Source organism: Ambystoma mexicanum, chromosome 4q, assembly GCF_040938575.1.
Source record: "Ambystoma mexicanum isolate Mex_15411 chromosome 4q, UKY_AmexF1_1, whole genome shotgun sequence".
NCBI lineage: Eukaryota > Metazoa > Chordata > Amphibia > Caudata > Ambystomatidae > Ambystoma > Ambystoma mexicanum.
This window is the reverse complement of record NC_090928.1, coordinates 55,084,484-55,112,369: the sequence shown is the minus strand read 5'-3', so window position 1 is coordinate 55,112,369 and position 27,886 is coordinate 55,084,484. Positions and strand designations below refer to the sequence as shown.

Sequence of the window (27,886 nt, the reverse complement as noted above, 5' to 3'; positions counted from 1 at the left end):
CATGCCTAACCCACCCAGACCCTGGCACACAGTTACAATGGATTCTGTTACTGACTTGCCAAGGGTGCAGGGTTATGATACAGTGTGGGTGGTCGTGGATTCCTATACCAAAATGCCTAGTTTTGTTCCCTGTTCAGGTATCCCTAATGTTCCCACGTTGCTGGGGCTGTTCTTCAAGACCATCTTCTGTTTATTTGGGCTCCCGTCCATCCTGATTTCTGATCGGGGCTCACAATTCACATCCAGGTTCTGGCGGGCCCTCACCAAACTGCTAGGTATGGATGTCCGATTCTCTTCCACCTACCACCCAGAAAGGGACGGACAAACCGTACGGGTTAACCAGGCAATGGAGCAATATTTAAGATGTCTGTCATTATAACACCAACAGACCTGGTATCAGAATCTACATCTGGCTGAATTTGCTTACAATAATGCACCACATTCTTCCACTGGGTTTTCTCCGTTTTATTCTCTATATGGTCAACACCCCCGTACCCTTCCTTTTCCAGGTGTCTTCCCGTCCGGTACTCCTACAGCTTCAGATTGCATCCGGGACTTATCCCAGGTCCATGCCCAAACCCTTACGCATCTCTGCGAGGCCCAAGTTGCTATGAAGTGTTCCGCTGACAAGAAGCATGCCCTTGCCCCCGTATACTTGCCCGGTGATAGGGTCTGGCTGTCCACTCGACATCTCCGTATCCCTGTTTGCCGGAAACTTCTCCCTCGCTTTGTGGGGCCATATAGAGTGACCAAAGTGGTAAACCCAGTAGCGTACCGTCTTTCTGTGCCTTCTGTTTGGCGTATCCACCCGGTCTTCCATACTTCTTTGCTGAAATCCTGCCCTGCTTCCACCCGTGTGGTCTTGCCCCCTGCTCCCTTGTCATTGCACGCCTCTGACGAGTATCCATGCCCCAATCCTCGTCTACGGTTTTCATAGGGACAATCCGTCCAGCACACGGGGTCGTGGGCCATTGGGGGGGGGGGCTCTGTCATGCACTCAAGTCCACAGCATTACATTCCCCAGCACTCAAGCCCACAGCACTACATTTCCCAGAATGCTCTACCAGTACCTTCAACCACGCCCACCTGTTTTTCATGTCCTGTACCCTCACAGCGGCAGGGGGAGGTTCGCCGATGCTCCAGGGCGTTCCAGAAGGCTCAGGGATGCGGCAGCCGGCTGCACCCATTCTTCCATTGGCAGCTTCCATGGCGCATTTCACCGCGCACGAAATGGGGCAGCGTTGCCATGATACCACGCATCAATCCTCGTCACGTGACACAGGGATTCCGATCACGTGTCCGGATTTTCATGGCAACCCCCTTAAAACAGTGAGGATTATGCCTTTTTCCGTGCTTCACAGCTGTTTTTCTGGCGCTACTGGTGTTCTCATTCACGTTTGCTTTTTGAACTTTTTCCCTTGACCTCGGAATACGTACTTTGGACTGTCTTTTGGATTACCCTTGGTTTTGGTCTTTGCATCTCCAGGAATCTTTGACCTCGGCTCTGCATTACGAACTTCTTTTTGGATCACGTTTTGGCTACGACAACTTGGCTCACTTGGTTCAGCTCCAGACTTCACATCAGCTTCCAGGATCGGTTTGGAACTTACTCAATAACCCACCAAGTGAACCACTCAGTTTGCCATCTCTCAGGCGCTTCCAGTGAGGGCACTGTACAACCACCTGCTGCTGCTTTCTCACTGAGGGTACATCTTACGCTTTCAGGGGGAAATTTTCTTTCCTTGCCACATGCTGCTCCCTTCCAGGATATTACACCCCAACACTTAGGTAAGATTCCCGAATGTTGCCTCTTTGTACCTAATTGACCTGTACTGTGTGCCATTTGTCTTTTCCATACCTGCTTATTTCCTTTGCAGCTCTCGGGGTTTCCTGCACTCCTGTACCTGCCACCTGTGACCCTAAAGACTGAACAGCGAGTTGCTTTACCTCTCTGTTCGGTACTTAGGAGCAGAGGTCCTATATTCTGCACGACACTCAAGTCTTGACACCATGCCTTGGGCGGAAGCCCGATATTCTCCGACAGAGGAGATTGTTAGCTTAGAGCCCTGGATCTGAAGATAAGCTGCGAGATCTAATATTTTGAGCATGCAAGGGACAGTAGTGATTGGTCTGTAGTTAGTTGGTATATTAGGGTCAAGCAACGTTTTTTTAAGCAAAGGGATGACCCAGGCGTCCTTGAGATTGTTCGGGACTGCACCAGTTTTGAACAATGAGTTTATGAAGGCTGTGATGAAAGGGGCTAGATCATGAGAGGCTTCCTTGATAATAGTAGCAGGGCATGAATCACCTTGACAATTCGATGGTTTTAGTTTGTTAATAATTCCTTCCACTTCAGCAATGGTGAGTGGAGAAAAGGACAGAGGTTTAATGTTAGTGGTGGCCTGGAAGGTGGCACTCAGAGGAGTGGTCAGAAGTTTATCAGTCTGTAGAGAATTTTTTTGCCTTTAATTTTAAATTGGAGGAATGCAATTTTGTCCAGTAGCGCTGTCTGAATATTAGCACACCATTGCTGTCTTTAGTGCAAGTATCTGGGTGCAAGGCAGGTGTCTCAAGTTCCTTTAGAATCTTGAATAATTCTTTGGTATTTGAATGTGCTTGCGTAATGCGATTATTATAGGACTCTTTTTTGGCCCGGAAGATGGCTTCTTCATAGTTGAGGGAGTCTAGGATGAGACTATTAGGGAGGACTCTTAACATGTGGTTTTGGTTTCCTGAGTTTAGTGGGGGCGATAGAGTTTAAGGCTGTGAGCATGGCATGGTTATAGGTATCCGCTAAGATCGAGGGATCAGAGCAGGAATCTGTGATATTATTAAGGGTGGGAAGACTGAGAATGGGCAAGTAGGATTCAAGTTTATTAGACTTGCAAGTTAACAAACAGTATCCCACCACGCCCAAAACCCTGATGCAACCTGACCCGCCTTCAACCTCATCTGGCCTATACCATCCCCATGATCTGAACCTATGCTTTCTACAACACATCCGGTTACCTTTCCCACCCTTTGCGAAAAACAAAGGGCACATGTGTACACAATCTGTGTCTGTTTCCTGTTTCTATTCTCTTACAATTTATCATGTGTTGTTTTCCTTCTGGATCAGTTGACTCTGCCCAATAGCTTCTAGTCTATGCCTTTTCATGTCAGGGGCATTGGTCCACCACCCTCTCATGCATTTCTGCTGGGAAAGAATTCCAGTACCAAAGTCAATCAGCGTTTCTATTAACAATTCTCAAGACGTTCTTGTGGGCTGTTTGCCATTCAGTTCACAGATGGGGCTGTGCTGGCATTAATAGTTCTCTATGAAAAAGAGAGAAACACTTTTGGAAACAGATATATGTGGTGAGTACCAAATTCAATTCCACTGACACTAAGGGAAGGGACAGGAACCCTCCCAATTGCCCCTTTGCCCCTGTGGGGTAGAATTGGCTCTGGCGTCCACCCTGGTAAACCTCCCACTCCCAGCTGACATAGGTCCCCATCACTTCCTGATAGGGTCGGGCTACAGACCCGTTTACACACCTCCATCCTTTTCTCTAAGTCCTCTAAGTCCTCTTCGTCCCAGGAGGACTAACTATTTCTGGACCTAAAAGTAAAGGACTTTCAGTTGTTTGTATCTCTCTGAGGCATCAGTCAAATAACAGAAACTCTGTACCCAGAAGAACGGCCTCTGTGAGTCCTGTATAAGTATCATGGGCACTTTCAGTTCTTTTTACACGACCTAGATGGATGTTTTGGGGTAGAAGTCCACGTCCCTATAGAGACAAATGGTTTGTGCCAACGCCCCAGGTTACAGCTCCTCCCAGGTCACCATATCCACTCTGATGGCTTGGCTCAGGATCTCCCTTTTCTGTAAACATGTCTGTTAGCTGTTCCAGGTTTCTCTGATGCCTTTGATTGCAATACCATGTTAGTGTTTTTGCCTTTAGAAAACACAGTAAGGGGTAATAACAATATGTCACCATGTGTTTATAAAAATGAAAATGATATTCGTATTTAATGCCTATTCATCACACTATTCGGCATGTTATGTTCAAAATGATTGTGACACTAAAAAAGTAACAACTCTCTTTCTAGACAATGCTTCTAAATAAGTAATTTGGGATATGCTTTTTGTTACACAGAGAGCGTGACGATGCCCCTTCATTAAGGTACAGAAAATCATCCATTTGCACATTTCAAAAATAAACTTTTCATGTCTCAACATGAAGCCTTTTACAAATGGGTTAATAGTAAATAACTAAAGTGATTTTATTCGAATTATTAGTTTGTAATTTAATTCATGAGCACTTATTCTTATTTTGCTACACAGAGAAACAGCTGTGCAAACCGAAAGAAGGTATTGTAAAATGTGTTTTTTTCCTTTAAATCTTTCGGTGAAAACACTGCTTTTATTAGAGTTTGAATTCCTGCTTAATAAGAATTTTACAAAAAGAAAAAAGGTCTGCAAATATTCTAGACTGGAATTTTCATACCAGATGATCAGAGCAGTAATTAAGTTGACCTAAATCTGTTCTCTGATATACTCAGGGACCTGCTATAACATATGATCTTTACTGATCTTTTCTCTCAACCGGTATTTGAGCTGCAGGAACTACCCTGACAGATGCAGCCATATTCTTAAAGTTACTAACATGTAATTTTTTAAAGGTATGTGAAATGTATAGAATATATTGAGTGTTTCGGATGGCGCATGACTCTTTCGGAAGATGAGGAATTGAGAGTGAAAAGTAGTAAAGGAGTAGGCCTTTCAGATATATGAAAGGCTTTTGCATGTACCACTTTTGTTTTGGCTATTGGGAGCATTCTCCCTTTTTACAGCAAACCTTTTAGAATTGTGCTTCTAACCTGTGTTTAACTTTTATTTAGCCCATGCTTTTATATACTGTAATTGTTAGGGAGAATTCTCTTATAAGGCTAATTTCTTAAACCTAGTGAGTCCCCCAGCAGCTTTGCTGGATTTCTGGGGTTTGTTTTTTTCTCCTGCTAAGAGTGAGACTCTTTTACTCCCACTCTTAGACATGATTTAAGGAATGTCTTTGACTTGTTATGTCCTTATCGGCTATGGGGTTTCTTTTTACGCCATAGGGTATCATCTGTTTTTCTGTATGTGTGGTACACAGCACCCTCGGTGCAGTACCACAGGGGTGTTACAGTGACCGCCAAACATAGACTCCATACCCTGGGACTGACTACTGTCTCCCAGGGCATGTAAAGTCACCGTTGGCTTTACTAGTCCAGAATTGTGAAAAGAACCAGTACAAACCATCATATTGTGGAAGTACTGGTAAGGGGTAATTTGATTGGCCTTGGGTCTGTTTTCGAGGGGGCACTATCCCGCCCCCCCCCCTCGTTGAGTTTCTGGCTGGTGGCAGTGGTTACCACGCGAAATATTCCACCAGAATATTCTCTATGGGATTTTCCCATTGATTTTAAACGCACCACTTTTTGGTGCAATGTTAAAGATACTGCCAGTTTATTTATTTAATATTAACTCACTGGTTGGGCCTTTTTGCCAGAACTCGATTCTAAAATGGCGTTTGTGTCCATCTCTGTAACTCTGACCAAGGTCGAGCCCTTTGTTCCACTATTTTGGTGGGCTTCTCCAAAGAAACCCTCCAAATGGTGCCACTCTGTCTGGGTTCCACTGGAGGGTGGCGGGGGGAATTGGCACCCTGGACTGCGTTGCCTTAGCAACCCAAGTCGCACTCTACTCTGATTGGCCCATTGGCCGCCCGGCTCACCACTTAGCATGTGTGATTGACAGCTAGGCTGATGAATGGGGGTTTTTCTGCATAAAAGCAGGTGCTTTGTGACTGGAACTTCAGAAGTCGCCACAAAACCTAAGAATCCGAAGAGGGAAGAAGCGGAGCCATCTGCAACGACGGCACCACCGGTGAAGCCCTGCTGCAACTACCTCACCACTTTCCCGACGACAAGAGAAGATCTTCTACTGGACGAGTCTTCTTCCGCTGAGCTGGTGGGATCAACCAGTTCGCCCTTTTCGCCTTCCAAAGACGTCTCTTTGTCGAATCGCCCGTACCAAGCACCCCGGTGGCCGGATAGCCAAGCTCACCTCTTTTGACCGCGAATAAAAGGACTGCACCTTTTAATCTGGAACTCCGCGGCTGGTTTCATCCCTGTGCAGTGCAACAACTCCAAGTTTCCTCCTCGACGAGATCCTTTCTTCCCCTGGTCGGAACCACGGACTTCAACCACTGCCAGGAACAACTGCCCCGCTGGAGCTTCCTTTCTCTTTAAGGTACTGTGTCCTGCCTGGCCTCCCTTTCTACAGATTGCTAAGGGTGACCCTTAAATCCTTGGCTTCTAAACTGGGTTGGTTCCAGGCCTTCTAACTATATCTTGTGAATCACCCCAACCTCTTTTGAACACTCTGCAAAGACTTTCAGTGCACTTTAAACCGTGTGATCCTGGGCACATTTCGCTTTGCTCCATTTAAAGTGGGCCTCGCCTATGCACTTTGGCTCTACAGTATAACCTGCCTTTCTCCCCTTTCTCTGAATTCCTAAAAGTGTTCGGAACTGTTTTATTCTTATGCTCTGCCTTTTTCTCTCCCTTTAACTACATTATCAGAGTGCCATCTTGGTTAAGCGCTCACATCTGTTCTAACAAATAGTAGTGTTTTAGCCCTGACTTGTCTGATAGCTATTAAGGGAGGTGTGTATACTTTACATGACTGTGTTTTAACTTGCTTTTTATTGAGAGTGATAGTATATGCCATAAAGTGTGTTTTAAATAAATAATTATATACTTTTTATACAAAGCTCTGGTCGGTGTTTGTTTGCTGTACTGTGTTTTGGCCCTATTGTGTATACCCTGCATACTGCCCTACTCTTGAGAGAAGTCGGACTGCCCAGCCACAGCTACCAGGTAAATCTGGGTGGTGCAGACTGCTACCAATTGGGTTTACTGCTTACTCCTGTAGTCTTAATCTTTTTGCAGTGTTCCCCAAGGGAACTGCACAGGATTCTGTCTAACAGTCATCTCAAACAAATATTTACCTTCATCTGAGTACGATTTAAAGCAGAGTTCCTCTCTGCACGTACTCCATTTAGTTGGCACAACAACGCCCGGCAGCTCTGTAGTTTTCTTGCGCATTTATTTAGATTGCAGACGCGAACGCGCCTGTCACGAACGGCCAGTTAGTTCTGGTATTTAAGGCAGTTTCTGCCTTTGTGCTGCTTCTTTTGCATTTATCACTGTTGTTCGGGCTATAGGGAACATTCTCCCTTTTTAAGGCAAACCTTTTAGAATTGTGCTTCTAACCTGTGTTTAACTTGTATTTAGCCCGTACTTTTATATATTGTCATCTCAATACCTCTAGTGTGCCGTGGTGTTTATAAACCCATACTTACCTTCATCTGATTATGATTTAAAGCAGAGATCCTCTCTGCACGTACTCCATTCGGTTGGCACTACAACTCCCCGCAGCTCTGTAGTTTTCTCACGCATTTATTTAGATTGCAGGCACGAACGCGCCTGGCGCTAACGTGCGGTTAGTTCCGGTTTGTAGCTGGTGTGTGGAGGGGCGCACAGCTGTGTTAGTTTATCTACGCCTTGTGGTAAGTTTCTATCCCTGTTGGTAACATTTGTCTTAGTACATACATGCCTACCTTTACTAATTCATCCACACGTACTGATCTTATAATGTCTATTCAGCGAAATAGACAAAGAATGCTGGCGGCTGAGCGTAATGAAGACCCAACTATTGACAGCGACCACTTGGCTCTTGGGGAATAAGTTGCTCCCATGGCTGAGAGTGGAGTCTCTGTAGTGAACTCAGACATGTGCCTGGCATTAGTTAACTTTCCCCCACGCTGCCTCAACGTGCACCCTTCCTATAAGCTTTAGCCATGTACCCACTTCTAGACAGGACCGTACTTCACTGGTGTTAGGGAGAATTCTCATTCTATGACTAATTTCCCTTACCTAGAGAGTTCCCCAGCAGCTTTGCTGGATTTGAAGGGTTTGTTTCTTTTTACCTGCTAAGAGTGAGACTCTTTTTCCCACTCTTAGGCATTTTTGCTGTTTGTGTCCTAGGCTATTTTAGTGTTTAATGCCTATGGGATCTTTCTCAACCCCATAGGAACCATCTTTATTCACTTGTGTTACACAGCACCCTCAGTGCAGTGACACAGGGGTGTCGTAGTGACCCCCAAACATAGACTCCATACCCTGGGACTGACTACTGTCTCCGAGGGCATGTAAAGTCCCCATTGACTCTACTAGTCAACTCCTATGAACTAAACCAGTACAACCCATCTTACTATGGAGGTACTGTAAGGGGTTAATAGTTTTTCCTCTATGTTCATTTTCGAGAGGGTACCGTACAGACCCTCTCTCAAAAGTTTCTGGCTGGTGGCAGTGGTTACTACCATAAACATTCGACCACAAATATTTTCCTATGGGATTTTCCCATTGTTCGAGGCTACCACTTTTACTGACAGCCTCTAACATACCGGCGGTTTATTTTGTTATTAACTTAACTCCGGTGTTTTTTTTTGCCAGAACTTTAATAATATTTCTTTCTCGTGTCTTCCTCTAAACTCCTAATCCAGGTCGGGGACCCTTTGTTCGTCCTTTTGGCGGGCTTCTGTCGAGAAGGCCCTCCTCTCGGCGCCACTGAGTCTGGTGTGGGTCCATTGTGTGAGAGGGGGAGTAGGACCCCTGGACAGGGTTGCCTCAGCAACCCATGTCCCACTCTATCCTGATAGGCTGGAGGGTCTCCCGCCAAGATGACCACTCCACTGTGTGAGTGACAGCTAGGCTGTATGAATGGGGATCTTTTTGCATTAAAGCTGGGTCCTGAGGACTGGAAGAGCAAGACGTCGCCACTGGAACTAAGAAGCCGAAGAGGAGAGAAGCCAAAGACATCTGCAACGACTGAACCACCGGTGAAGCCCTGCTGCAGCGTCTCACCACTTTTCTCCACATGACGAGAGAAGATCTTCACCTGCAAGAGCCTTCTTCCCGTGAGCTGGTAGGGCCAACCAGTTTGCCAATCGCCTTCCCGTACCTACCTTGGTCGAATCTCCTGTACCCAGTACTCGGATGCCGGATAGGCCGGCACCAGTCCACCCGGACCGCGATTTAAAAGAGCGTACCTTTTATTCGTCGGGCAGCACTGTGGCTGGTTTCATCCCTGAGTAGTGCAGTAACTCGAACCTTCCTCCACGACGAGAGCCCCTCTTCCTCTGCTGGATCACCCGAACTGCAGAAACTACCAGGAACAACCGCCACCGCAAGAGCCACTTCTTCATTTAAAGGTACATTGTTCCGCCAGGCCGCCCTTTCTTCGCGGTAGCACTAAAGGTGTTTTAAATCCTTTACCTACCTGTTGGGTTGGCCGCCCCTCCCTCTCAACACTGTCTTTTCAACTTCTGCATCCACCTTTCCCACTTTGTTACCCAAAGACTTGACTGCAGCTACAAGAACATTTTGCTCCTGGGAACTTGCCCTGTACCAACTGACTTTGGCACAGGCCTACTGACTGGTCACATTTGTTAGATCTGCCTTCTTTAGATTGATTCTCAGCTAGAACTGTGTGGTGCACCTATTTCTTTTAACTACCCTTTCCTTCCCAATTTTAAACCTTGTAAAATGCCATTTTGCCCAGTTTTCATTTAAGTATTGCCTATACTGATGCACTGTCTTGCTTAAACTGGTCCACAAACCTATGGGAAGTGTTGCTGGGGTGTGTAAGAACCTATTTCTATATAACTTGTGCTTTCCCTCCCTTGTGGGGAATTGTTAGAGGATCCCTTGTGTGTAGTGGTCACTGTGCCGTTTTGCTCAGTTTTCACTCTGGTTCACTTGGTCTACAATTTAACTTGGGAGTGTGTATATTTTTCCTTTGACTTAATTTAACTTGCTTGATGACTGTGATACATGTGTTTTATTAGAAGTGTATAAAATAAATATATATATGCTTTTTAAATACAAAGCTTTGGTCAGTGTTTCTTTGTTCCATAGTCTAGTGGGCCTATTGTGTAAACCCTGAATACTGCTCATCTCCCTCTTGAGATAAGTCTGACTGCTCAGCCACAGCTACCAACTAAATCTTTGTGGTACAGACTGATACCAAAGGGGATGTATTGCTCTCACCTGTAGTCCTAATCTTGTGTAGTGCACCCTAAGGGAACTGCACAGGATTCTGCCTAACACTGGTGTACAGCGGTGAGGATAAAAGTATTGGATTTACATTTTAGAGTTCTGCTAGTGCTTTGGTTCAAATCACCACAAGGCTAACTATCACAACAAGTTTATTTTAAACAAAAGTCAAAATTCTGGAAAGTTACAGCCAGGAGACCCACCTTACTAATACTGCTGATTATTTAAGGGATCTGTGTAGACAGAAAGGTATTCCCGTCAAAGGCAAGAAATTAGAAATTATTGATAGACTGTTAGAGAAACAAAGTCTGGATAGTGGTGCTGTAGTGCCCCTTACTTAAGCAAATGTATCAAATATTGAGGAAAATAATGTTGAAGATGTTATTGTTGAAACAGATGAGGAAGAGGAGGATAACAATGTCGCCCCCTCTGTCCTCTACCTGCTCAAAGGCCTCAACCTATGGCTACTGGACCCTTACCAGGTCCCACATTACGTCCTGAATTTATCTCTCTAGAAAAAATGAGACTTGAACTTGAATTCAAAAGAATTAGTGCCCAAACTGAACAGAGAGATCAAGAACTAAGGCTCCAAGAAATGGAGCTCAACCATGAGTTTGAGATGAAGAAATTGTCTTTGGAAAATGCTTCTCTCCCCTAATCCTCTAGATCTTCCAGTCCAAAAAGACCCCGGATGCCTAAAGAGATTGTGAGTATGTATGAACCTAAATTGGATGTATTAGATTGACTTGCTATTTTTGAATACAATCATGGGCTCCAGGATATCACAGGGAATCAGTTGATCCCCTGGTTATTCTGTAGGCTCCCCCCTGTTGCATCTGATGTTATAATGGAGTTGGGGGAGGTGGATAGGATGGATTATGAATGTGTAAAGCTAGCTTTGATATCTAGATTTGGGAAGACTCTTTCCCAGTACCTTAAGAGGTTTAGGACGCTCAAAAAGCATGATAGTACCCCTTGGGCTACTTGGGTGAATAAGTGTTTGAAGAACTCAGAGGGATGGATTAAGGGTTATAGAGTTAATACTTATGAAGGAATGAGAAATCTTGTTATGATGGAGTCTATCTATGATGCCTGAGCTCAGACAGCACTTGGCTGATTCAAAAGAATTGGATTCTAAGAAGCTAGCTAAGGCTGCTGACTTGTGGGTTGCCAACAGGGCTACTCACAAACATTCAGGGGTAACCCAGAAAAAGGATGAGGGAAAGCAGCCAAAGAAAGACAACAAGGAGAATTCAAATAATTCCAATTCCAAAGAGGGCTGTAACGCTCACCTGATTCCCACGGAGGCGCGGCTCTGAAGATGGACTGGAAGGGCCCCTCTATTCTGGCTTCTCTGGCTCGCAAGAATACCCTCCTGTACGTGGAAAGGGAGGATTACCAACTGGCGGAAATAATGTTCAAGCCTCCCACTCCCATCCAACCCTCCACGAAACCTCTTCCACGGTTCCCCGTGAAGCCTCACCTTAGGGTTTGGAATGGTGAGCTCTCCGTCCTACTTCAGATGCAGGGGCGCGTTGAAACCCAGTTACTTCACTGGATTGAGGGTTGATGGAGTTCAGGTAAGCTTGACTGTTCAGGTAAGGCGCTGTAATAGTTCTGTTCAAAAGTTCAAGCTCTTTAATTATGTCCGTTGTCTTATTGCAGCAAGCGCTAATGCTCATGTCCTTTTCCCCTTAGGGGCCGGGGTTCAGATGCCGGAGAAATGGCGCCGACCCGAAGTGAAGCGTGCCGCTTCAGTAAATGGCAGGTAAGTTCCGGATGAGCGCTCAGGTAATGTCTTTACAAACGCTCAACAATGACTTTGTCTTTTTTCCCCATAGGGGCCGGGGTCCGGAGATGCCAGGAAGCGGCAGGACCCGAAATGCAGAGGGAAATATCCAACAGGTAAGTCTTAAAAGGAAACTGAGCTTTCCTTATTCCTTTTCTCCCTCTCACCTTTGTTCTTGTCTTTTTTCCTCTAGGCACCGGAACGTAGCTGAATCCGGAAGATCGCTGCTGAAGATGGAAGCGCCTTGCCAAGGTGAGTGAAATGCAGCGCTGCAGCGATCGAAACGAAATGCTTTAAAAAAGATGTCTTCCTTTTCAGGATCGTCGGTGAAGTGACTCCGGAATGCAGATTTAGCAGGTAAGGGCTTTTCTTCACCTAATCTCTCCTTTCTCCCCTTTCTCCCCTTGCAGGTGTTCCAGGGTGCTGGCAGGCGTGGAGAAGTCAGGATGCAGGAGCAGACACGGTGAGCGTCCAGCTGCTAGGTGCAGAACAACGCGAAGCATGTGTGGCTGATCGGGTGTGGTTTAAATAGCCTTGGAAGAAGTTCCTGGTATGTATCCTTCCACCAATCAGGTATGTATCCTTCCCCGACCACACCCAGGTGGTGAAGTAGTCCCACAGGTAAAGTAGTCCCATTCAGGCCTCAAGAGGGCCTGGATGAAGCAGCATGGTCTGCATCAGGTAAGTGTGCACCCAAGCACTTAAACACATATCCTCTCTTATGAGCCTGGCGCCTAAGGCGCCAGGACTGGGGGCCCCTATGAGCCTGGCGCCTAAGGCGCCAGGACTGAGTCCAAAGGGCCCCGACTTGGGCCCGCTGGGACTTCCCAGGGGAAAATGATGTCTGCCTCTGGGGTTGCTGGGCCTGGCCTGGCTCCTTAGAGGCAGGCATCATGACAGTACCCCCCCTCAAGGCCCCTCCCAAGGTCTTTTCCTCCGGGGGTTTTGGTTTGTGCGGGAATCTCCGATGGAATCTTTGTACCAGTCGTGGTGCATGAATAAAGTCACTGGGTTCCCAAGATCTTTCCTGAGGTCCATATCCTTTCCAGTCAACAAGATAGAAAAGTTTCGACTTAACTATCTTGGAATCTAAAATGTCTTTCACTTCGAATTCGAATTCTCCATCAATTTGGACAGGATCCGGAGGCTTAGATAGTCTGGTTCCAGGTTGCACTGGTTTCAGAAGAGATGCGTGAAAAACAGGATGAATCCGCATGTTAGATGGTAAATCGAGTTTAAAGGCCACTGGGTTGACTATAGCCTTGATGGGGTAAGGTCCAATGAATCTGGGATTAAAAGTTCGCGGGCCCCTGAGGGGTAAATGTTTAGTTGCTAGCCATACCTGATCTCCTACTTGGTAAAGAGGAGTCTTACTTCGGTGCACATCAGCGTTTTCTTTATACCTTTTCTTGGCTTGTTGTAAGTGCGTAGTAGCATCTTTGAAGGCTCTGGTGATAGTGGAATGTAGGTGATTTACCGCGGGCATTTCCAGGGTCAGAGGTGGATCAAGGTCAGAAGTCCGAGGATGGTGACCATACAAAGTATAAAAAGGAGTCTGTCCGGTTCCAGAATGCACTGAATTATTGTATGCATATTCTGCAATCCAAAGGATGTCTTTCCAATTTAACTCGGATTGGTGTAACATACACCGAAGATATTGTTCGAGAGTCTGATTGGTTCTCTCGGTTTGTCCGTCGGTCTGGGGGTGGTGGCTGGTGGATAACCGCACATCTATTTGTGCCAGTTGGCAACATTTCTTCCAAAAATGGGAGATGAATTGACTTCCACGATCTGAGACTAGTATAGAGGGGAAACCATGTATGCGCACTATACTCTCCAAAAATTCCTTGGCCAAGGTGGAAGCTGACGGCAATCCTTTTAGAGGGATGAAATGGGCCATCTTGGAGAACAGATCCACTATGACGAGAATAGTGTTGTAACCTCCACAAGGAGGCAGGTCAGTTATAAAGTCCATTGACAAGGTGTGCCAAGGTGCTGGTGGAATGTCCAAAGGTTGAAGTAAACCGGCAGGCCTTTTCTTTTGACTCTTATTTTGGGCGCAAATTCCGCAAGACAACACAAAAGACTTTATGTCTTTTCTCCAAGAAGGCCACCAGAAGTGGCGTTTGATCTTTTCTTCTGTTTTCGCGATACCAGGGTGTCCTTCCATTAATGATTCGTGATGACGGGTGATGACAAGTTCCTGTAATTCTTTACTTGGCAGAAACAACCGCTCCTGGAAATAGGGTAAATCATCCTTAACGGTGTAGTGAGGACCCTTTTGACTCCATTCCTGTAAGGCTGAAGAGTCTAAAAGTTGTTTTACTTGAGTTTGGATGTCCTCAATAGTTTGCAATGAAGTTAAGCCCAAAATTCTTTGTTCAGGTATGATTGGCACAGGTTCTATACTCTAATTGGGTTCCTCCATGCCAATCCGGGATAAGGCGTCTGCTTTACCATTCTTGCAGCCAGGGCGATAGGTAATTACAAAATCAAATTCCGCAAAGAATAAAGCCCATCGGAGTTGTCGTGAAGATTGAGCTTTGGCCGTCTTTAGATACTGCAAATTTCTGTGGTCCGTAATTACGGTGATGGTATGTCTAGCCCCAAGAAGATAGTGACGCCAAGCCTTGAAAGCCGATTTAATAGTCAGTAGTTCTTTGTCGGTAATTGCGTAATTGATTTCAGGTGGAGAGAATTTTCTCGACCAAAAGGCTACAGGGTGTAATTGGTTAGTTTCTGGGTCTCTTTGCGACAGGACAGCTCCCATGGCCGAACTGGATGCATCGGTTTCCACAATGTAAGGGAGATCTGGGTGTGGGTGCTTCAATACAGGTGCAGAGGTGAATTTGGTTTTCAGGTCCTGAAAGGCTTGTTCGGCCTCATGAGTCCATTCGAAGCGTTTATTTTTCTTTAAGAGAGCTGTGATGGGTTGAACTGTTCGAGAAAATTCCGGGATGAACCTTCAATAGAAATTGGCAAAGCCAAGCATGCTTTGCACTCCCTTCACTGAGCTAGGAGATGGCCATTTGAGAATGGCGTCCACCTTCCGCGAGTCCATTCGGATTCCTTGAGGCGTCAGGATGAATCCGAGAAACTCCACTTCTGTGGTATGAAAAACGCATTTTTCAAGCTTGGCAAATAACTTGTGCTGGCGCAATTTCTCAAGAACTGCCCTAACATGTTTTCTGTGATCAGATTCTGAGGAAGAGTACACCAGGATGTCGTCAATATAAACGATGACACAAACATCAATAAGTTCCCGAAGAACATAATTCATGAAGTACTGAAAGGCGGCAGGTGCGTTGCACAAACCGAAGGGCATTACTTGATACTCGAAGAGCCCGAATTTGGTGCGGAATGCAGTCTTCCACTCGTGGCCCTCTTTTACACGCACCAGGTGGTAAGCTCCTCGGAGATCTAGCTTGGTGTACACACGAGCATCTTTTACTTGGTCGATGAGTTCAGGTATCAGGGGCAAAGGGTACCGATTCTTAATCGTTATCTGATTCAGGGCGCGGTAGTCAATACAGGTCCTGAGGTCTCCTTCCTTCTTAGGTACGAAGAACAAAGCGGAAGAGACTGGAGACTTTGACGGGCGAATGAAGCCATTGGCCAGGTATTGATCCAAGTACTGACGCAAATGCAGGTTCTCAGGTTCAGTAAGAGCATAAATCCTGCTACAAGGTAGTGGCGCATCGGGTACCAAGTCGATTTGGCAATCGTAAGATCGATGGGGAGGCAAAGTGTTAGCCTGCTCTTTCTGAAAAACGTCTTGGAATTCTTGGTTTTCGGATGGTAGCTGTACAGGGGTGGCAGTTGCAGAGGCTAGACCCATAACTGGATTCCTTGGATAACAGGTTGGTTCACAATCAGGAAAAGTTATCTTCTTTGCTCGCCAGTCTATTCTTGGATTATGTGTTTCTAACCAAGGGATTCCAAGAAGTACTTGAAATTGTGGGGCCTTGATCACATCAAACACGATTGCTTCCCGGTGTCCATCTTGACCCACCAGTGTGATTTCAACAGTGGAATGCGTTACAGGCCCTGAGGCTATTTCGGTTCCATCAACTGTGGTAATTACATCTTGGGTTACTTTTGGACCGAGAGGAAGCTTAATCCTGGAAGCCAATTCATGGTCTATGTAATTTCCAATAGCTCCACTGTCTATGTATGCTTTTATGGCATGCAACTGCTGAGGCTGTTTTGGATTCACTAGCACCATTGGCATGACAAAATGCGAGGTCAAAGAGTTTGTTTTCCAGCTCGGCAAGCGGACCCCTACGCTTGTCGGGCTAGGTCGTTTCCCGAACCAGGTGTCAATAACTCGTTATCAGTGGCTCCAACCACCTTCTTGGGTGGTTTTACTGGACAACTTTGGAGAAAGTGACCGGAAGTCCCACAATACAGACAAAGTTGCATTTGTCGCCTTCTCTCTCGTTCTTTCTGCGTTAATGGTCCTTTAACACTGCCTATTTGCATCGGTTCGGAAATGTCAGTACTCTTGGAGTTAACGTGGGTCTTGATGGGTACTCTGGTTTCGTACTTGAGCCGATCTGCTTTTCTATTTTGAAGTCTGTGATCAAGTTGAACCACTAAGTCTATGTAGTCTGTGCAGGCCTGGGGTGGATCTACTATCTGAGCTATAACATCTTTAAGCTCTCCGCGCAGGCCTCGATGAAACAAGGTGATCCTTTTATTTTCAGGCCATCCGGTTTCCACAATCAGTCTATTAAAGGTGGCGATATAGGACAAAAGATCCTGATTACCTTGCCGTAAGGATAACAGTTAGTTGTCAAGGGCCTGTCCCTGCGAGTGTCGAGCGAACAATCTTTCCATGCTGGCCTGGAAGCCCTGGAAATCCCGGAGAATGGGATCATCCTGATTTACCAATGGAATAGACCAATCGGCAGCACAGCCACTGAGGTAAGATAGTACAAAGGCTACTTTGGTCTGGTCGTTGGGGAAGGCCCCGGGCCTGCATAAAAAGTGTAAACGGCATTGGTTCATAAAAACGGCATATTTCTTGGGATCCCCCGCAAAACATTCAGGCGGGGCCAAAGGCATGTGTCCAGGTAGATTGATTTGTGCCGGGTTAGTCGAACCCATTGATGTAGAAGTACCCCCGGAATCGGGTAAAGGAGTGTGCCCTGCCTGGCCCTGCAACAACCTTTTGGCCAGATCATCAGTTCTTTCCTTGGATAGGATTAATTCTCTTCTAAGAGCGTTAGTCTCCTGGCGGGCTGAGTGCACTTCTGCCCGTACTTCCCCTAAAAGCTGGGCCAGCTGATCTGTCTCGGAAGTCTCCATAGCGCCCGGGTGGGAAATTGTGGTAAGGCTTCGCGTTCTGTAACGCTCACCTGATTCCCACGGAGGCGCGGCTCTGAAGATGGACTGGAAGGGCCCCTCTATTCTGGCTTCTCTGGCTCGCAAGAATACCCTCCTGTACGTGGAAAGGGAGTATTACCAACTGGCGGAAATAATGTTCAAGCCTCCCACTCCCATCCAACCCTCCACGAAACCTCTTCCACGGTTCCCCGTGAAGCCTCACCTTAGGGTTTGGAATGGTGAGCTCTCCGTCCTGCTTCAGATGCAGGGGCGCGTTGAAACCCAGTTACTTCACTGGATTGAGGGTTGATGGAGTTCAGGTAAGCTTGACTGTTCAGGTAAGGCGCTGTAATAGTTCTGTTCAAAAGTTCAAGCTCTTTAATTATGTCCGTTGTCTTATTGCAGCAAGCGCTAATGCTCATGCCCTTTTCCCCTTAGGGGCCGCGGTTCGGATGCCGGAGAAATGGCGCCGACCCGAAGTGAAGCGTGCCGCTTCAGTAAATGGCAGGTAAGTTCCGGATGAGCGCTCAGGTAATGTCTTTACAAACGCTCAACAATGACTTTGTCTTTTTTCCCCATAGGGGCCGGGGTCCGGAGATGCCAGGAAGCGGCAGGACCCGAAATGCAGAGGGAAATATCCAACAGGTAAGTCTTAAAAGGAAACTGAGCTTTCCCTATTCCTTTTCTCCCTCTCACCTTTGTTCTTGTCTTTTTTCCTCTAGGCACCGGAACGTAGCTGAATCCAGAAGATCGCTGCTGAAGATGGAAGCGCCTTGCCAAGGTGAGTGAAATGTAGCGCTGCAGCGATCGAAACGAAATGCTTTAAAAAAGATGTCTTCCTTTTCAGGATCGTCGGTGAAGTGACTCCGGAATGCAGATTTAGCAGGTAAGGACTTTTCTTCACCTAATCTCTCCTTTCTCCCCTTTCTCCCCTTGCAGGTGTTCCAGGGTGCTGGCAGGCGTGGCTGAAGTCAGGATGCAGGAGCAGACACAGTGAGCGTCCAGCTGCTAGGTGCAGAACAACGCGAAACACGTGTGGCTGATCGGGTGTGGTTTAAATAGCCTTGGAAGAAGTTCCTGGTATGTATCCTTCCACCAATCAGGTATGTATCCTTCCCCGACCACACCCAGGTGGTGAAGTAGTCCCACAGGTAAAGTAGTCCCATTCAGGCCTCAAGAGGGCCTGGATGAAGCAGCATGGTCTGCATCAGGTAAGTCTCAACCCCATAGGAACCATCTTTATTCACATGTGTTACACAGCACCCTCAGTGGAGTGACACAAGGGTGTCGTAGCAAGCCCCAAACATAGACTCCATACCCTGGGACTGACTACTGTCTCCCAGGGCATGTAAAGTCCCCATTGATTGTACTAGCCAACTCCTATGAACTAAACCAGTACTACCCATCTTACTATTGAGGTACTGGAAGGGTTTAATAGTTTTTCCCCTATGTTCATTTTCGGGAGGGGACCGTACAGACCCTCTCTCAAAAGTTTCTGGCTGGTGGCAGTGGTTACTACCATAAATATTCGACCGCGAATATTTTCCTATGCGATTTTCCCATTGTTCGAGGCTACCACTTTTTCTAATATACCGCCGGTGTATTTTAATATTAACTTTACTCTGGTAGGTTTTTATTGCCAGAACTTTAATATAACTTCTTTCTCGTGTCTTCCTCTAAACTCCTAACCCAGGTCGGGGACCCTTTGTTTGTCCTTTTGGCGGGCTTCTGTCGAGAAGCCCTCCTCTCGGCACCACTGAGTCTGGGGTGGGTCCATTGTGTGGGAGGGGGAGTAGGACCCCAGGACAGGGTTGCCTCAGCAACCCATGTTGCACTCTATCCTGATAGGCTGGAGGGTCTCCCGCCAAGATGACCACTCCACTGTGTGAGTGACAGCTAGGCTGTGTGAATGGGGATCTTTTTGCATAAAAGCAGGCTCCTGAGGACTGGAAGAGCAAGACGTTGCCACTGGAACTAAGAAGCCAAAGAGGAGAGAAGCCAAAGACATCTGCAACAACTGAACCACCGGTTAAGCCCTGCTGCAGCATCTCACCACTTTTCTCCACACGATGACAGAAGATCTTTGCCTGCACGAGCCTTCTTCCCTTGAGCTGGTGGGGCCAACCAGTTTGCCAATCACCTTCCCAGACCTACCTTGGTCGAATCTCCCGTACCCAGTACTCGGAGGCCGGATAGCCAGGCAACAGTCCACCCGGACCGCGATTTAAAGAAGCGTACCTTTTATTTGTTGGGCAGCACTGCGGCTGGTTTCATCCCTGGGTAGTAAAGTAACTCGAACCTTCCTCCACGACGAGAGCCTCTCTTCCTCTGCTGGATCACCTGAACTGCAGGAACTACCAGGAACAACCGCAACCGCAGGAGCCACTTCTTCATTTAAAGGTACATTGTTCCACCAGGCCGCCCTTTCTTCGCGGTAGCACTAAAGGTGTTTAAATCCTTTACCTACCTGTTGGGTTGGCCGCCCCTCTCTCTTAACACTGTCTTTTCAACTTCTGCATCCACCTTTCCCACTTCATTAACCAAAGACTTGACTGCAGCTACAAGAACATTTTGCTCCTGGGCCCTTGCCCTGTACCAACTGACTTTGGCACAGGCCTACTGACTCTGGTCACATTTGTTAGATCTGCCTTCTTTAGATTGATTCTCAGCTAGAACTGTGTGGTGCACCTATTTCTTTTAACTACCATTTCCTTCCCAATTTTAAACCTTGTGTAATGCCATTTTGCTCAGTTTTCATTTAAGTATTGCCTATACTGATGCACTGTCTTGCTTAAACTGGTCCACAAACCTATGGGAAGTGTTGCTAGGGTGTGTAACAACCTATTTCTATATAACTTGTGCTTTTCCTCCTTTGTGAGGAATTGTTAGAGGATCCCTTGTGTGTAGTTGTCACTGTGCCGTTTTGCTCAGTTTTCACTCTGGTTCACTTGGTCTACAATTTAACTTGGGAGTGTGTATATTTTTCCTTTGACTTAATTTAACTTGCTTGATGACTGTGATACATGTGTTTTATTAGAAGTGTATAAAATAAATATATATCTACTTTTTAAATACAAAGCTTTGGTCAGTGTTTCCTTGTTCCATAGTCTAGTGGGCCTATTGTGTAAACCCTGAATACTGCTCATCTCCCTCTTGAGATAGGTCTGACTGCTCAGCCACAGCTACCAACTAAATCTTTGTAGTACAGACTGATACCAAAGGGGATGTATTGCTCTCACCTGTAGTCCTAATCTTGTGTAGTGCTCCCTAAGGGAACTGCACAGGATTCTGCCTAACAACTGGCTATAATCAGATCGTTTACTGCCAACTAGCACTCAGTTGCCATCTGGGAATACCGCTACCTCCACTCTATCACTGCGTCCAGATCTACTAAATACGCGTTCTATGCCCCAACATGATTCAGAGATCATGGACCTGCTGGAATCATCCAGGCTAAATATGCTGGCACTCACTGAGTGCTGGTTAGATTCGGCCACCTCATCTGAAGCCCTTGTGTCTGTTCCCCTAGAGTTATAATCTTATAGCAGACAGAGCTGGGTGGAGGGGCGCTGGCGGGGGGGCGGTGTCTCTCTAATACTGAAAACATCTTTGCAGTACCATACTCTGACACACGAATCCCCTGCAGAGTGTGAAGTTGACCAACAATACCTCCATCACGTAGTCGTCCTCTATAGACCCCCGAGAGTTCTAACCTTATTTGAAGAGCAGTTCATTAATTTGCTGAACACAATCACCAGGTTGAACATGCAGTACTTGTTATGGGGGACTTCAGCTGTTGGTTTGATGCCCCACCGGATGCTGCTTCAAGATCGCTTATTGATGCCAATGATTCGATAGGTTTTGTACAGTTGGTGAACTCCCCCATGCATAGTGCTGGCCACACACTGGACTGGCTACTTGTCCATCATCTCTCTCTGTCTAACCTATTAATTACACCCTGTATTTGGTCGGACCATACATTGATATTATGCTGCCGGCTTCTCCTGCCAGAGCAGACTCCAACCCCAGATTGGAGGTTCATATGTGCAATGCGAAGAACTTTACTCAAATATAATCTCAGAAACTGGGCGTTCTTGAGAATTTTGACTGTGCTGAGGATCTTGCCTTACACATCACCAAGTCTCTTAGAGATGCTACCAATCAATTGGCGCCACTGAAGAATCGTCTTATAAAAACAGAAACCACACAGAAATCTTGGTTCAACTAAGACATCCTCGTTATTAGGAGAGAAAAGCATTCAGCTGAATGCCATTAGCGTAATGATCCCTCTGCCGCAACGTTAGCTAATTATAAATACAAGGAGGCGCTAAAGTCAGAGGTTTATAATCACAGGATCCTAAAAGCAAAATCCGGTTCAAAGGAATTGTTTTCCATTCTTTGGGATTTTAAGAAAAAAAAATAATCAGTACCCTATTCCTCTCATCACTCCACTACTCGAACGGTTGACGCATGCCTCCATATTCACCAAATTAGATCTGAGAGGGGCTTACAACCTGGTTCGGGTGCGTAAAGTTGATGAGTGAAAAAACACATTCTGTACCAGATACGGTCTTTATGAGTACAAAGTCATGCCCTTCCGGCTGTGCAACTCGCCCGACACTTTCCAGCGCTTCGTAAATGAGGTATTTAGTGACATAACAGATGTATTTGTCATAGTCTATTTGGGTGACATCATATTTTCACATACACTACAGGAGCACCTGGTGCACGTGCGAGAGGTCTTGACCCGGCTTAGGAAGCATTCTCGCTTTGCTAAACCAGAAAAGTGGCTTTTCCATCTTAAGGAGGTTGAATTCCTGGGGTCCCATATTTCACCGGGCGGGATTTCCATGAATCTCTCAAAGGTACGTGCAGTCCTGTATTGGCCTGTTCCAAGAGACATAAAGTCTCTTCAGTCCTTTCTTGGGTTCGCTAATTATTATTGAAGTTTCATTTCTGGTTTCTCATCCATAGTAGCGTCTCTCTCTGCCCTGACTAGTCCTTGGAACCTGTTCCTCTGGGCATCTGAGCAACAGACTGCCTTTGTGGCCCTGAAGTCTGCTTTCACCACTGCCCCTGTCCTCCAGCATCCTTACCCAGAACTCCCGTTTGTGGTGGAAGCTGATGCCTCGTCGTTTGCCTTGGGTGCTGTGCTCTCGCTGCTTTGTGTGTCCTCTGGTTGTTTACATGCTGTCGCTTACCATTCCCATAAGTTTACTACTACTGAAGCACACTACGCTGTCACGGAGAAAGAATTGTTGGCAATCAAAGAGGCATTTCAAGCCTGGAGGCAACACCTTCTGGACACCAAACCATGGTATATACTGACCACCGCAATCTGCAGGACCTGCCCTCTCTTAAATGTGTCAACAACCGGCAGGTGCGCAGGCACTTTACTACTGAAGCACACTACGCTGTCACGGAGAAAGAATTGTTGGCAATCAAAGAGGCATTTCAAGCCTGGAGGCATCACCTTCTGGACACCAAACCACGGTATATACTGACCACCGCAATCTGCAGGACCTGCCCTCTCTTAAATGTGTCAACAGCCGGCAGGTGCGCAGGCACTTGTTATTTGCGGCTTATGATTTTGTGATAAAACATAGACCTGGGTTTACGCATGGGAAGGCTGATGCATTGTCACGTTCACCAAGGGGTGTTTCCCTTCCTGTCTTTCCTGATTCTCTGCTAGAAAAAGGTGATGTTATATGCGTCTGCACACCTCCATCGTCCCTTCTGTCTTCCGTCCACCAATGGGTGTCTCAACATCCAGACCAGTTAGCTGACTGGGACCCCGTCTATCACGAAGGCCTCCCGTTTGTACAAAATAGACTTGTGTTACCCACACCTGACTCAAGCAGTCAAGCCTGTGGTGGCCTCACGGCACCCCTGTTAGCGGACACCCGGGAAAAAAACGCACATCATTGTTGTTGAAACGTTGGTGTTGGTGGCCCACCACGAGAAAAGATGTCAATACTTGTTCAGTTTGAGCTCAATGCAAAAATAGGAAGGGTCGCGCCTTAGGGTTGCTCCAATCCATGCCTAACCCACCCAGACCCTGGCACACAGTTACAATGGATTATGTTACTGACTTGCCAAGGGTGCAGGGTTATGATACAGTGTGGGTGGTCGTGGATTCCTATACCAAAATGCCTAGTTTTGTTCCCTGTTCAGGTATCCCTAATGTTCCCACGTTGCCGGGGCTGTTCTTCAAGACCATCTTCTGTTTATTTGGGCTCCCGTCCATCCTGATTTCTGATCGAGGCTCACAATTCACATCCAGGTTCTGGCGGGCCCTCACCAAACTGCTAGGTATGGATGTCCGATTCTCTTCCACCTACCACCCAGAAAGGGACGGACAAACCGTACGGGTTAACCAGGCAATGGAGCAATATTTAAGATGTCTGTCATTATAACACCAACAGACCTGGTATTAGAATCTACATCTGGCTGAATTTGCTTACAATAATGCACCACATTCTTCCACTGGGTTTTCTCCGTTTTATTCTCTATATGGTCAACACCCCCGTACCCTTCCTTTTCCAGGTGTCTTCCCGTCCGGTACTCCTACAGCTTCAGATTGCATCCGGGACTTATCCCAGGTCCATGCCCAAACCCTTACGCATCGCTGCGAGGCCCAAGTTGCTATGAAGTGTTCCGCTGACAAGAAGCATGTCCTTGCCCCCGTATACTTGCCCGGTGATAGGGTCTGGCTGTCCACTCGACATCTCCGTATCCCTGTTTGCCGGAAACTTCTCCCTCGCTTTGTGGGGCCATATAGAGTGACCAAAGTGGTAAACCCAGTAGCGTACCGTCTTTCTGTGCCTTCTGTTTGGCGTATCCACCCGGTCTTCCACACTTCTTTGCTGAAATCCTGCCCTGCTTCCACCCGTGTGGTCTTGCCCCCTGCTCCCTTGTCATTGCACGCCTCTGACGAGTATCCATGGCCCAATCCTTGTCTACGGTTTTCATAGGGACAATCCGTCCAGCACACGGGGTCGTGGGCCATTGGGGGGGGGGGGCTCTGTCATGCACTCAAGTCCACAGCATTACATTCCCCAGCACTCAAGCCCACAGCACTACATTTCCCAGAATGCTCTACCAGTACCTTCAACCACGCCCACCTGTTTTTCACGTCCTGTACCCTCACAGCGGCAGGGGGAGGTTCGCCGATGCTCCAGGGCGTTCCAGAAGGCTCAGGGATGCGGCAGCCGGCTGCACCCATTCTTCCATTGGCAGCTTCCATGGCGCATTTCACCGCGCACGAAATGGGGCAGCGTTGCCATGATACCACGCATCAATCCTCGTCACGTGACACAGGGATTCCGATCACGTGTCCGGATTTTCATGGCAACCCCCTTAAAACAGTGAGGATTATGCCTTTTTCCGTGCTTCACAGCTGTTTTTCTGGCGCTACTGGTGTTCTCATTCACGTTTGCTTTTTGAACTTTTTCCCTTGACCTCGGAATACGTACTTTGGACTGTCTTTTGGATTACCCTTGGTTTTGGTCTTTGCATCTCCAGGAATCTTTGACCTCGGCTCTGCATTACGAACTTCTTTTTGGATCACGTTTTGGCTACGACAACTTGGCTCACTTGGTTCAGCTCCAGACTTCACATCAGCTTCCAGGATCGGTTTGGAACTTACTCAATAACCCACCAAGTGAACCACTCAGTTTGCCATCTCTCAGGCGCTTCCAGTGAGGGCACTGTACAACCACCTGCTGCTGCTTTCTCACTGAGGGTACATCTTACGCTTTCAGGGGGAAATTTTCTTTCCTTGCCACATGCTGCTCCCTTCCAGGATATTACACCCCAACACTTAGGTAAGATTCCCGAATGTTGCCTCTTTGTACCTAATTGACCTGTACTGTGTGCCATTTGTCTATTCCATACCTGCTTATTTCCTTTGCAGCTCTCGGGGTTTCCTGCGCTCCTGTACCTGCCACCTGTGACCCTAAAGACTGAACAGCGAGTTGCTTTTACCTCTCTGTTCGGTACTTAGGAGCAGAGGTCCTATATTCTGCACGACACTCAAGTCTTGACACCATGCCTTGGGCGGAAGCCCGATATTCTCCGACAGAGGAGATTGTTAGCTTAGAGTCCTGGATCTGAAGATAAGCTGCGAGATCTAATATTTTGAGCATGAAAGGGACAGTAGTGATTGGTCTGTAGTTAGTTGGTATATTAGGGTCAAGCAACGTTTTTTTAAGCAAAGGGATGACCCAGGCGTCCTTGAGATTGTTCGGGACTGCACCAGTTTTGAACAATGAGTTTATGAAGGCTGTGATGAAAGGGGCTAGATCATGAGAGGCTTCCTTGATAATAGTAGCAGGGCATGAATCACCTTGACAATTCGATGGTTTTAGTTTGTTAATAATTCCTTCCACTTCAGCAATGGTGAGTGGAGAAAAGGACAGAGGTTTAATGTTAGTGGTGGCCTGGAAGGTGGCACTCAGAGGAGTGGTCAGAAGTTTATCAGTCTGTAGAGAATTTTTTTGCCTTTAATTTTAAATTGGAGGAATGCAATTTTGTCCAGTAGCGCTGTCTGAATATTAGCACACCATTGCTGTCTTTAGTGCAAGTATCTGGGTGCAAGGCAGGTGTCTCAAGTTCCTTTAGAATCTTGAATAATTCTTTGGTATTTGAATGTGCTTGCGTAATGCGATTATTATAGGACTCTTTTTTGGCCCGGAAGATGGCTTCTTCATAGTTGAGGGAGTCTAGGATGAGACTATTAGGGAGGACTCTTAACATGTGGTTTTGGTTTCCTGAGTTTAGTGGGGGCGATAGAGTTTAAGGCTGTGAGCATGGCATGGTTATAGGTATCCGCTAAGATCGAGGGATCAGAGCAGGAATCTGTGATATTATTAAGGGTGGGAAGACTGAGAATGGGCAAGTAGGATTCAAGTTTATTAGACTTGCAAGTTAACAAACAGTATCCCACCACGCCCAAAACCCTGATGCAACCTGACCCGCCTTCAACCTCATCTGGCCTATACCATCCCCATGATCTGAACCTATGCTTTCTACAACACATCCGGTTACCTTTCCCACCCTTTGCGAAAAACAAAGGGCACATGTGTACACAATCTGTGTCTGTTTCCTGTTTCCATTCTCTTACAATTTATCATGTGTTGTTTTCCTTCTGGATCAGTTGACTCTGCCCAATAGCTTCTAGTCTATGCCTTTTCATGTCAGGGGCATTGGTCCACCACCCTCTCATGCATTTCTGCTGGGAAAGAATTCCAGTACCAAAGTCAATCAGCGTTTCTATTAACAATTCTCAAGACGTTCTTGTGGGCTGTTTGCCATTCAGTTCACAGATGGGGCTGTGCTGGCATTAATAGTTCTCTATGAAAAAGAGAGAAACACTTTTGGAAACAGATATATGTGGTGAGTACCAAATTCAATTCCACTGACACTAAGGGAAGGGACAGGAACCCTCCCAATTGCCCCTTTGCCCCTGTGGGGTAGAATTGGCTCTGGCGTCCACCCTGGTAAACCTCCCACTCCCAGCTGACATAGGTCCCCATCACTTCCTGATAGGGTCGGGCTACAGACCCGTTTACACACCTCCATCCTTTTCTCTAAGTCCTCTAAGTCCTCTTCGTCCCAGGAGGACTAACTATTTCTGGACCTAAAAGTAAAGGACTTTCAGTTGTTTGTATCTCTCTGAGGCATCAGTCAAATAACAGAAACTCTGTACCCAGAAGAACGGCCTCTGTGAGTCCTGTATAAGTATCATGGGCACTTTCAGTTCTTTTTACACGACCTAGATGGATGTTTTGGGGTAGAAGTCCACGTCCCTATAGAGACAAATGGTTTGTGCCAACGCCCCAGGTTACAGCTCCTCCCAGGTCACCATATCCACTCTGATGGCTTGGCTCAGGATCTCCCTTTTCTGTAAACATGTCTGTTAGCTGTTCCAGGTTTCTCTGATGCCTTTGATTGCAATACCATGTTAGTGTTTTTGCCTTTAGAAAACACAGTAAGGGGTAATAACAATATGTCACCATGTGTTTATAAAAATGAAAATGATATTCGTATTTAATGCCTATTCATCACACTATTCGGCATGTTATGTTCAAAATGATTGTGACACTAAAAAAGTAACAACTCTCTTTCTAGACAATGCTTCTAAATAAGTAATTTGGGATATGCTTTTTGTTACACAGAGAGCGTGACGATGCCCCTTCATTAAGGTACAGAAAATCATCCATTTGCACATTTCAAAAATAAACTTTTCATGTCTCAACATGAAGCCTTTTACAAATGGGTTAATAGTAAATAACTAAAGTGATTTTATTCGAATTATTAGTTTGTAATTTAATTCATGAGCACTTATTCTTATTTTGCTACACAGAGAAACAGCTGTGCAAACCGAAAGAAGGTATTGTAAAATGTGTTTTTTTCCTTTAAATCTTTCGGTGAAAACACTGCTTTTATTAGAGTTTGAATTCCTGCTTAATAAGAATTTTACAAAAAGAAAAAAGGTCTGCAAATATTCTAGACTGGAATTTTCATACCAGATGATCAGAGCAGTAATTAAGTTGACCTAAATCTGTTCTCTGATATACTCAGGGACCTGCTATAACATATGATCTTTACTGATCTTTTCTC

General features: G+C 46.3%; 1 long non-coding RNA gene across 1 annotated transcript in view; it reads left to right on the top strand.

The window, feature by feature from the left end:
* The first annotated feature begins 4,325 nt into the window (after positions 1-4,325).
* Positions 4,326-27,886, top strand: part of LOC138468475 (uncharacterized) — a 47,021-nt gene continuing 23,460 nt past the window's right edge. Inside the window, exons 1-3 of the long non-coding RNA XR_011268270.1 lie at positions 4,326-4,354; positions 27,442-27,468; positions 27,630-27,656. This is a non-coding gene — a long non-coding RNA (uncharacterized lncRNA). The remainder of the gene's footprint in view (positions 4,355-27,441; positions 27,469-27,629; positions 27,657-27,886) is intronic.